Genomic DNA, 11,076 nt, shown 5'->3' with positions numbered 1-11,076 from the left:
GTTGAAATAATCCCAGATATATAAGGTGGACACTGCCACACTTCACTGGCTGTTTATTAAGATAGATCATGCACCAGATAAATGACCCAATTACTATTTACCCAGCGATTTTTCATAAGTAGGAGAACTCTTTTTGTCAAAAACGAGTGGATAAAGCATACAACCACAAATAAGAGATGTTTAGTCTAAAACACATTCCTTTCTTTTTTCTTAAATGTTACAAGTAGATTGCTGCATCAATAAACACATAATTGATCATGGCTGAAGTTTAGAATTAATAATGGACAAGAGATTCCACTATAGCACGTAGAAGTATTGACGCATTGAGTTGAAGATAGAAAGCAACTGTACTGTACACAACTGGTTCAACATTGCAAGAAGCAAATGTATTCCTTAAGTACCTCTATGTCCTACACGATGTTTCAGAATGATGAAACAAAAATACAGGATACAAACCAAAGACTTGAACCAAGAATTGTTCAATGACAGTGCAAGGGAAGAAAACAGTAAAATCAACAATTAGGAAAATGGCTAATGGGGCACAATGAAACATGCAAATAAAAAGGCTAAGCTACCGAGGGAAAAGGTCAGATCTTCTTTCATGCTATGAATAATATAGCCAAAGATGCAAATCACCTGCATGTGAAAAATAAGCAAAATCAGTAAAGTTAAAATATTTCACTCAACTAGTGATCAAAATTAAATATGATATTAATTGTATCAATTGAAATTGTGATAATTATTACCTACCAGAAAGCAAATATTACAACGAGGGTTAACCAAGTGATCTTAAAAAGCTTTTCAAGTTTTAGGGCAAAATTCACAAGGCTTCTCCTGGAAACTGTTGTAACATGAACATAGTTTGAACCATGTTTAATCCTATAGGGATTGTTAAGTGTCTCACACAAGTCAATTCTCTTACAGGTGATATCCTCAATTAAAGGTGGATTATAATCTCAACCACAAAATACTTATCCTAGCAAGATGAATCTTCTGCTTTTCCAAAACATCGCAATGTGTTGACAACACAACACAAACGAACAAATGCCATCTCTTTTAACGTATTACTTATGCGTCTTAACATCAGCAAAGAACTCACTTCCTTTCCCTCTTAAGTTTATTCTTATTGTTAACTATAGTAGGCTACAGGAAATAAAGGTCATGATTCATAACTAACCTCCCAACATCAAATATTGTGGTCAAGTTAAGCAATTTGGAGGCAGCATTTACTCATTTATAACTATGTAATTAGTTGTATGTCTTAAATTTTGTCTATTTCTCAGAACTCATAAGTTATCTTAGACCTTTTTTTTTATAGTGGTGATGTCCGAGCCAGCTCGATCATATCTTGACTATTTTGTAGGGTACTTGCTATCTCTAACAGGTAACTCTGCCGCCAATGCAAGCAGATGGAACGAAATCATCAAGCATTCTTTGAACCCTGGTCTACCATGGTTTTCGTCCCACTTCATCGACCACTAGAACATACTTTTGTGTGCTTATAGCCTTATAGTTATATTTGACTTGACTATAATCTATACCATTTGTTTTAATAACAATGGAGTTCGGACTAACTTGTGAGCATCTAGACTATAATCTATGCAAATTATAAAGGATTACCAATAGTGTTTAGGTGTAACTCAATTGGTCAATCACAGAGCCTCTAATAAATTTTCTTTTAAACAATGCAATTTAAGGGACCTTTTACAGAAGTACAAGAACAGTGGTTATATCCTTCTAATTCCAGTTTCCAACTTTATCCCTACTTGTATTTTTGTTATTTCAAATGCATTTTTAAGACTCATCAAAGTTAAACCACACATCATTAATGCGCCCAACCCCAGTGAGTGCTTAGCAAGCCGATTATTAATCACTTAAATGAATTACTTCTCACAGTTGTGACTTGATTTTAAAAAAAAAATATAAGGTTGTGACTTCATAAAACAAGATCAGAGGATTGTAAGTTCACCAACAACCTCCAGATCTGATTTAGTTTCATTGGAAAAACCAACACACATATCATATTTACTCTCTCAGCCTACTACTGAAGATAAATACATATTTAGAGAGAAAGACTTTCTGAAATTCTCTCCTTCCCCAACCTGCAACAGGTAGCCCCCCCCCCCCCCCCCAATGTTTATGTAGAAACCCTCAAATTTAACCATTCTGCTCTCCTGAAATGTCAAGAAGTCTATGCACCTAGAGATGTGAATCTCCTCTTCATAATGAAATAAAAACTCTCCAAGCAAGAGCATCTTTGATGATTTTTAAATTTATGGCATATCAAAAGGAAGTTATATCAAAAAACCTTTGAGCCTCTTCAACCTAAACCTGATCAGCTACTATCTTGCAAGACCTATATACATACACCTTCCCTAACTCACCAAAATCATAATCATTCCACCATACAAAGGGGCACAAACCTTGTGCCTTTTAGTGTCACTTTAATTACATGTTCTAGTTCTATGAACCAAGTGCTACCATTTTGCTCCAAATCCTAGATAAAGACCTAAAAGGAAATCACTAGTTCCAGAGGAGATGCTGGACAAGAAACAATTCTTTCCATCTTCTAAGAATCTCCACTTCACTGTGCAATAGAAAGGTTGCAGTCTTGATGTTTCCTTAGCATTCACAAGTAACAAATGAACTTGCAAAAATACTATGGAGAACCACGCAACTCACAGATGAAGCTTCAACATTCACCATATTCCCTCTTTACTTAAAATGCATAACCTTAAAAGATTCAAGTAGAAGACATTTAAAGTTATTGTTCTTATTTTTTTTATTTTTTTTTAAATGTGGTTCCCTTAACGTCCACATACAACATATTGAATTTCAGATGTATTAAGGAGAACATCACTCTAGCTTCATATAACTAAGCCACATGAGTTGCAGGACAACCATGCAGCTCATAGGATGAATCCTCCTCACACGCTAAATTTTCCCTCTTCACTAATATGTAATACTTCAAAAAAACCAAACAGATGCATACTATCTAAAGTTGTTCTCCTAATGGTCACGCACAAGAAAAGAAGCTGCATATGTATTAAGGAGAACGCCATTCTTGCTTCATTTCGCAACATCACATGAGCAGAAGGATAACAATGCAACTCTTAAGATGAAGCTCATCTCTCCATTTTCCAACTTGACTAAAATGAATAACCTCGAGAGATCCAAATTGATGTTTATCATTAAAAGTTAGCAATATTCTCATTCGCTCCAAACGCATAAGAAGGCTATCCCAAAACCACCCACCTATCCACCTCTTTCATTTTAAACAATGTCCAATATTAGAAAGGAATACTTAAGGAATTAACTAATAAGTTTGGCTCCATACTTAAGGAATCAACTACTAACTTTGGCTCCCAAAGATTTTTACGGAGAATATGTTTCAACATGAAATACTAATACTAAATAAGTGGCCATTGACAATCAATCCTATAAGGGGAAAGATGGATATAGGAGGAAAAAAAAAGAAGGGGCGAAGCTACAGTGTAGCAAGGGTGGTCAACTGACCACCCTTCGTCGAAAAATATCGGAAAAATTACACTGTGTATATAGGTAAAATTTTTGGATTTGCATACATGTAATACATATTGAACACCCTTGCAACAATGAAGAGTCATAGCTCAGTGGCAAAGGGTGGTCAAGAGGGCCTCATGGGCGCGGGTTTGATCTTCACTCTCCACAATTTTTGTTGCGTTCCAGATTTTTATTTTTTAAAAAGACAAACAAAATAAACGACGTCGTTAGATCTGTTTGACTTACTTTATAAAATAAAAATATGGAACAAATAATCTTTATAAAACAAAAATTTGGAATAAACAAATCAAAATCCCTAAAAGATCAAAATCGATCCCTCTCAATTTCTCATTCCTCACGCAAACAAAAAGAAAAAATCTAGGTAATTTTGGTCTCCATCTTCTCCTATCTCTTTGACTCTATGCTACAGTAACAGTGCTACTGCAAGTCTGCAAGTGACAAGTGAAGTTCTGGGTTTGGAAGTTCTTGCTGCTCAGTCCTCTCCGCCGGCGCTACTCATCACTCCGACAACACCAGTCTCCATTAATCTAGTCTCCACTCTCCATTGAACTGGTTAGAACTTAGAAACTCGTCTTTCCTTTTCTTTTTTGGCTTCAAAGTTTCAGTTTTGGTATTAATTATTAAAGTTCTATGATTTTTGGTTTGGTACTGTGCCTAAAAAGGGTCTACTCAAGATATTTGAGCACAAATAGAAAGACATGTAAATCCTTGAGTAATAGTAAAAGTTTACTGATTTTGTGTGTCTCCTAATGATTTAGGACTTAGGAATAATATGTTTTAACTACTTTATACATTCAGGGAATTGAAGTTGCAATGAACTTGTTGAAATTTTACAACAAAGTACCAAAAATAAGTTCGGAATCTCAAAATCAATCTAACAGAGAAGAAAATGCCAATCAATCAAATTTTCCCTCGCATTCTTCTCTAAGACAAGAAATTGATACAATTGCTCCACAGTCCGATCCAGCTGAAAGAACTCCAATATTGGAGTATCATCCAAACCATCGCGATGAAATAAGGAGGGCATACATTCAAGGTGGTCCTTGCCAACCTCGATATCATGACTTCCCTCAATCTGATTTTTCTGGATTTAAGGGTCGTTTTAATCCTATATGGTTTGATGATTTTAATTGGTTGGAGTATAGTGTAAGTACTGATGCTGCATATTGTTTACCTTGTTATTTATTTAAGGGCAAAAGTATTCATCAAGGTGGTGGTGATGTTTTTTCGAGTAAAGGGTTTAGGAATTGGAACAGAAAAGAATGTTTTAAGAAACATGTTGGTTTGCCAAATAGTATTCACAATAAAGCAAATAGAAATTGTGATGATCTAATGCGGCAACAACAGTCTATTATTGTTGCATTTGACAAACAGTCTGATCAAATTAAGCATGAATATTGGCTTCGCTTAAACGTTTCAGTTGATGTGGTAAGGATTCTCTTGAATCCAGGATTTGCATTTCGCGGTCATGACGAAAGTGAAACGTCATTGAACAAGGTTAATTTTATTGAAATTCTTTCATGGTATGCGGATAAATATGATAAGATTAAACCCTTTGTGTTGAAACGTGCTCCAAAAAACAATAAGATGACTTCTTCAGATATTCAAAAAGAAATTGTGACCGCATGTAAGATAGAAACTATTAAGGCTATAATAGAGGATCTAAATGGTGACTACTTTCCTTTATTAGTTGATGAGTCTATAGACGTGTCACGCAAAGAGCAAATGGCTATTGTTTTACGGTATGTCGATAAAAAAGGAAGTGTGATGGAGAGGTTTATTGGCATTGTTCATGTTCGAGATACTATTGCTTTTTCTCTAAATAAAGTAATTGTCGATGTACTTGTTCATCATTCTTTAAGTTTATCTTCTATACGTGGACAATGTTATGATGGGGCAAGCAATATGCAAGGTGATATTAAAGGTCTTAAGAAGTTAATTAAACAAGAAAGTAGATCGGCTCATTCTATTCACTGTTTTGCACATCAACTTCAACTAACTCTTGTTGCGGTTTCTAAGAAGTGTGTTCATGTAGGTGAACTTGTATTACTGGTTTCAAATATTTTGAATGTGTTGGAACTTTTAAACTTGTGGATGAATTTCGAGATTTTCAAAACGAAAAACTCCAAGAGGCATTAGATATGGGTGAACTAAAAACAGGTAGAGGCTTGAATCAAGAACTTGGTCTTGTTAGAGCCGGTGATACTCGTTGAGGATCTCACTACAAGTCATTTGGAAACTTTATTCGTATGTTTGGCTCTATTGTTGATGTTCTTGATACTCTTGTTGAAGATGCAGGTACTTTAGATGATAGAGCTAAGGCATCGGGGTATCTTGAAGCTTGTCAAACATATAAGGTTGCTTTCTTGTTGCATTTAATGAAAGATATTTTAGGAATCACTAATGAGCTGAATGTATCCTTACAAAAGAAAGAGCAAAATATTGCAAATGTCATGCTACTTGTTCAAGTAGCAAAGAAAAGATTGCAAACTTTAAGGAGGGATGATGAATGAGATTTGTTTGTTGATAAAGTATCTATATTTTGTATCAAGCATGATATTTTGGTGCCTAATTTTGATGATCTATATGTTAACTCTGGAAGATCACGGCGAAAACCTGCTGATTATACTGTCTTTCATCATTATCGTGTTAATGTGTTTTGTAAAGTTCTTGATTGGCAACTTCAAGAACTTAATGATCGTTTTGACGAAGTGACAACTGATTTGCTTCATGGAGTTGCTTGTTTGAATCCAATTGACTCATTTTCAAGTTTTGATATCATAAAAATAATGAAGATGGCTGAATTGTATCCTGATGACTTTGATGAATTTCGGATGAGTGCTCTTGAGAATCAACTTGCGAGTTACATTATTGATGTTCGTAATTTTGATGAAAGGTTCTCCAATCTAAATGGGATTTCTGATCTTTCAAAAAGATTAGTTAAGACAAAGAAGCATTCGGTTTATCCTCTCGTATTCCTCTTAGTGAAACTTGCGCTGCTTCTGCTTGTTGCCACTGCAACCGTTGAAAGAGCCTTCTCAGCAATGAAGTTTATCAAGAATGACTTGCGGAATCGAATGGATGATGACTTTTTAGGCGGTTGCATAGTGCCTTATGTAGAAAGAGAAGTATTTAGTATTGTTTCTAATGAGTCTATTATAAAAACATTTCAAGAGATGAAGCCTCGTTGAGTACAATTGTAATAAGTAGAATCTCTTTTCGATGCTTCTTATATTAATTTGGATTTATCCAATTGTTTGTACTATTACCCGTATTTTTATAATTTAGCTCGATATCACGTTGTTTGATTTAAATTTTTCGGTGCACCGACTTGTTGAGATTTTTTTTTTTGTTCAAGTTTGAACACCCTTGAAAATTTTGCTAGCTTCACCAACGGGGGGGTGTTCGTTATACAACTTGCACCTCATAGTTCAAAAGAAGTTTAGTTCAGGCTCATCTAGTTGTCACACTCTTCTTTCAGGATACAGGTAGTCTCGGAGCTAGCTTGCGTGCTTCTTGACTATTCTACCGAATACATGCACAAGTACGGTAACACTTATTTCCTCTATCTTTTTGCTTTCCGTATATGAAAGTGCGGAGTAGGTACCAGCAGTCTTAATAATGCGAATATAACATCCATTCTAATCATTGAAGATATCATTATTGTTTTTTGTTATTCTTCAGAAACAATAATGTGAAGCACGCACCTTAACGAGTACATTAAGTGTTGAATTTACACAAACTGGTATACATAACCCACGCAAACAACATGAATAACAAGCTTAAGCAAAATATTGGAACAAACTCTGCACGTATAAAACTTTCCGGGGGGATTTTCATCAAATGCTAAAAGATAGAAGGACTCACATGCAAAAATCACTTGGCAACCATCCTAGCAATGAAATCCTCATACCGGATCTTCCCATCGGATCCAACAACAACTTCTCGGATCCACTCATCAAATTCCGCAGGCTCAAGCTTCTCCCCAATACTCGTTAAAATATGCTTTAGATCCGAAACGACGACGAAACCAGTGCCGTCTTTATCAAGGACCTTGAACGCGTCGCGCAATTGGCGATCAAATGGCTCCGGTTTGAGGTGTTTTGACATGAGGTCTAAAAATCGGTTGAAATCGAACGGCGCGGTGAGTTTTTCCTCGGCGATTATTGATTTGAGTTGGGCTTGGGTCGGGTTACCACCGAGTGATCTCATTAGGATCCCTAGCTCCGATGGAGCAATTTTGCCGTCGCCGCTGGTGTCAAAGAGAGTGAATGCCTCCTTCATGGAGGAAATTTGATCGTTGCTCAGATCTTTCACCATTGCTATCTCTTTGCTTTTCTCCTATGTTTCTCTGTCTCTGGATTTTGTCTAACGAAATGGGGATTCAAATTTTGTGGTTATATAAACTTGAAGGGCGTTTAGGCTTTGACATAAAAAATACTGTAGGAGATTTGAAAGAAAATATTTTTTAAGTTGAAAAAAAAAGTATTTGAAAATTGAGATATGTATTTTAAAAAATATTGCAATTTATGAAAGAAAAATATTATTTACTTAAAAATTACTCTTTCAAATTTGAAACTTATGTTCAAAAATTCAGTTAAATGTATAATCAAACACAGATTTGAAAATATTATTGAAAAAAGGAAAAAAATTATGTCCAAACAGCCATGTTGCTACTAAATACTAATAATGCCCATGAAAGTTAAAATGGGCCCATTCTAACTTAGGATGGAATCTCAATATGCATGGAGACTAATAAAGTAGAAAACATGAGTAATCACCATTTTTTCAGTTAAACACTTATATAGTTGTTCAACTGAGAATTTTTATTATAAAATTTTATTTCATGCTTCACACAATTAATTTGTGTAAACTCAAATCTTACACCTTTGGACATTTATGGAATAGGTCTTCATCAACTTTTTCTGCCCTCCAAAGCTGCCGGAATATAAAGGAAAAAATTGAAAAGTATCTCTATTTTACTGACATTCCAATCATTCTACTCGATCATATTTTCTCATAGTAATAGTGTAATGTAATGTAATACCCACATGAACACTCAGAGAAAAAAGAATCTGTTCATGACACATTATAGAAGACACTGCATGTATGATGTCAAAATCGAGACTAAAACCAAAGTATGCCTTACTATTCCTGATTTTTCTTTGCGTTTTTCATGTCTAACTAATGTGTGTTTCCTTTTATGCTTTAATCTATTTTTTCTACATTTTTATGGTCAATCGTTAGGCTTTGGTCTTGTTTGCAATAGAGTTCAAATCAAGATGTGTGCCTAATTACTCACACATCACGTACGTGTTATACTCTTACTTACTGCTAGATCAAAAAGCCTTGGGGGCTTTAATGGCTAATATATATTGTGTTACTAAGGCTGTCTTGAAGGCAGAGGCGGATCCTGAAGATTCCGGGTGCCATATTGCTTTGAACTTTGACTTGATCTCTTTTCAGTTTTGGTTCGGGTTATTCGTCTTTTGGATTTATATAGACAAATCGATCAAATAAAACAATTTAATAATTATGGTGAACAAAGCATAAAACTTCAATAATATAACTAATATCAACAAAAAGTAGTGTTATCCATTTACAGTTGTCTTCGACGAATTTTCATATTCTAGAGTTATATTTGACTAAGAGCCCGTTTGGACATAAGAAAAATTTTATTTTTTTTCGAAAATATTTCACTTTTTTCGAAATCAGTATGGCCATAAAATTTTAAATTTTCACTTGAAGATGAATTTTTGATTTTTCGAAAATTTGAAAAACTCTAAAAAGCTATTTTTCAAAATTTTCACTCTAATCATTCACAAAACTTCAAAAACAACCCAAAATTATATTCATGTCCAAACACAACTCTAGTTTTCAAATAACATTTTCACTTACAAAAAAAATTCACTTTTTTCCCGAATTTTACAATTCTTATATCTAAAAGTAAAATACAAAATATCTTTGATCGGCCATTTTCTTCTAAGCAAAGCGTAGAAGGTCATATTGAATCATTTCTTTAAAGGTGACACCTCGAAATTGTCATGTTTACCATATATTATTCAGAAGTCCTAAATGGTAATTCAGTTGAATTTTTAACCTTTGTCTTTTTACAAACTTAAACATGATTATATAGAGTCACAAATTTTCAGAAACAAAAAGATCACCCGCCCGAAAGATTGCTGCTCTTAGCACGCAATTCAATTGTTTTGATCAAAATCTCTCGAAAAATACTCCAAAAAAAAAGATATATAATATTGTATGTGAAATACAATTGACAACAATAATGCATTGGTTCTTAAAGCTACGAAAGAATCTTATAGACCAAACCAGATAAGTAATCATATTAATGGAAGAATGTTGCAACAATCCAACATACGCCTCGTCAAAGTGGGCTCAATCATGAATCAACCACTTTAGCATTAACTCTATTTGACTTATAATAATATGATTATTTGACTTATAATCTATACTATATTAAAAGCACGAATGTCTTTACCAAAATGTCGTTCGTCTTTTTTTCTTTTAAAATATATTTTACATTGGATAAAATTGTAAAATCAAAAAACTTTCCTAATATTTAGGAGTTGTAAATCAAAGAAGTTTTTTCTAATATAATTCGGTGTTTAATATCTTCTTCTAATAAGGATACAAAATATTAAAGACATAACAGAATACAAAAAAAGTAGGAGAATTATTTTTGTTGGTTTCGACTTTCGAACAAGGAAATTTCACGATCTTGTGTAATATTTTTGTTCTTTGTCCTTTTTGTTTAATCACAAAGACCAATTTTGCCTCTTTATTTTCCTTTTATATGATTTATTTGTTGTTTTTTTAAAATTTAAAATCATAAGTATTTTTAGAAGCTTTGTTGTTAAATTCGTCTATTTCTATTTTTAAAATTTACTACAGCATTGTGTTTTAAATAATAATTACTGCTGAAAAAATAAAGGTTATTAATTTATGATGAAAAATTAATTACCATAATTTAATTTATAGAAAAACGTAAATTACCTCAATGCACACTCCTGTTAAATAGATGGAAAATGATTTTTATTTTTTTGGTAAAAAAGAAACTAATATTATTACTAAGAAAGTTTATTACATAATTTAACTTTACAAAACATGAATTAGTTACGAAATTCATCTTGTAGATGATAATTTTTATAGTCAGTTACTAATTAGTCATTGAATAGGATTAGCGATGAATTTATCCATCGCTAATTTTTATTCTTTTTGTAGTTGATTTGTCTATGATACATGGTACCTCGACGATCTTTTTGATACGAAATTAATATAAAAGAACGGGATACATAATAGAACATTAAAGTTTCAAAATTATATTATTTGTTTTCATGCTTAGCTAGGCCATCCGGTACTTTTTGACTGAATAGGCTCAATATTTATTATTTTCAAGAGCTTATATTTTTAAAATTTATATTTTGAAGGACTTATATTTTTATAATTTTATACGCGTCGATAGAGGGTACGTCAAAAAAAATAATATTTAATTATTTTTGTAATATTTAAAAT

At 33.3% G+C, this 11,076-nt stretch overlaps 1 non-coding gene across 1 annotated transcript; it reads right to left on the bottom strand.

The window, feature by feature from the left end:
- Nucleotides 1-353: 353 nt before the first annotated feature.
- LOC107760971 (uncharacterized) lies at nucleotides 354-8,617 on the bottom strand. The gene is made up of 2 exons (XR_012694963.1): nucleotides 7,411-8,617; nucleotides 354-636 (listed from the first exon to the last, which is right to left on the bottom strand). It is a non-coding gene; the product is annotated as an uncharacterized LOC107760971 (transcript).
- Between the last annotated feature and the right edge of the window lie 2,459 nt (nucleotides 8,618-11,076).

Source organism: Nicotiana tabacum, chromosome 9 (genome assembly GCF_000715075.1).
Source record: "Nicotiana tabacum cultivar K326 chromosome 9, ASM71507v2, whole genome shotgun sequence".
In the NCBI taxonomy this organism is placed as follows: domain Eukaryota; kingdom Viridiplantae; phylum Streptophyta; class Magnoliopsida; order Solanales; family Solanaceae; genus Nicotiana; species Nicotiana tabacum.
Note: the sequence above shows the minus strand (reverse complement) of the source record. Positions and strands in the feature narration are given on the sequence as shown.